Raw genomic sequence first — 1,095 nt, 5'->3', positions numbered from 1 at the left:
CAGATGCATATCGGTTCCTCACAGAACAAGAGAGACAGCTGAGACTACTTCAGGCACAGGTTTGCTTGGTGCTTTCCTAGTTCTATTAAATTCTTGGTATTATGATTTCTTAAAAACTGGCACCTCTCCTCAGTAATGATGTTTTATAGAAGTATAGAATGTCAGAATTAGGAGGGACCTTGGAAACTGAATTCTAGGCCCTCTTGTTTTACAGGTAAGTAAAATGAGGATTAGAGAGAATAATTTAACCCAATGCCACATTGCCAGTTAGTAGTAGAACCATCTTATGCATATCCTAACCTACAATAGAATTGTATTTTTCTTTTATTTTTTTGCCTCTAATGAAAAGTCGGTTATAATTAACTAAATCTTTATATACAGCTAAATATAAAGTCTGGACAGTGGCTTATGCTTCATCTCTAGTTTGTGAACCCTATATAATGCCTATCTATATAGTTAGAGCCTTTCCGTGTATCTATACTGGACTTATTCTACTTCTTGTATTCTGAAATGTTCCCTTTCTTCAGAACCTCTGTTGCAGGGTTCTTAAGACTTTTTTTTTTTTTTTTTTTTTTTGAGACGGAGTCTCTTCTGTTGCCCAGGCTGTAGTGCAGTGGCATGATCTTGGCTCACTGCAACCTCCGCCTCCCAAGTTCAAGCGATCTTCCTGCCTCAGCCCGGCTAGGAGCTGGGATTACAGGCACGCGCCACCATGCCTGGTTAGTTTTTGTATTTTTAGTAGAGACGGGGTTTCGCCATGTTGGCCAGGCTAGTCTCGACGAAGTTCTTTGTCTTAATTATACCCTTGCGCAGTGTTTAGTGTGTAAGTGTTGTCTTTTTTCTTCTTTCCTCACTGACGTCCTTCCTCCACATACCTACCCCAAAACAGTTGTTCCTCTCTTTCTCCCCAGCACCAATGGGAACAACCTGAAATGTAGTTTTAAATATTTTTCATGATCCTATAACTATGCAAATACATGTATGATGTGCATATATACATATGGTTTTTTTTTTTTTTTTTTTTTTTTTTTTTTTTTGGGGTTCGCTCCTTGGCGCCGGTTTGGGTGGGGTGCCCTTTTCTGGGGTCTCCGTAAA

The 1,095-nt window shown here is 39.5% G+C and overlaps 1 protein-coding gene across 3 annotated transcripts in view; it reads left to right on the top strand.

Annotated features, from left to right (window-relative positions):
• STIL (STIL centriolar assembly protein) overlaps nucleotides 1–1,095 on the top strand; it is a 90,028-nt gene that overhangs the window by 53,835 nt on the left and 35,098 nt on the right. The gene's annotated exons all lie outside the window — the stretch shown is intronic.

The sequence above is a fragment of the Hylobates moloch genome, unplaced genomic scaffold, assembly GCF_009828535.3.
Source record: "Hylobates moloch isolate HMO894 unplaced genomic scaffold, HMol_V3 SCAFFOLD_8, whole genome shotgun sequence".
Taxonomy (NCBI): domain Eukaryota; kingdom Metazoa; phylum Chordata; class Mammalia; order Primates; family Hylobatidae; genus Hylobates; species Hylobates moloch.
Note: the sequence above shows the minus strand (reverse complement) of the source record. Positions and strands in the feature narration are given on the sequence as shown.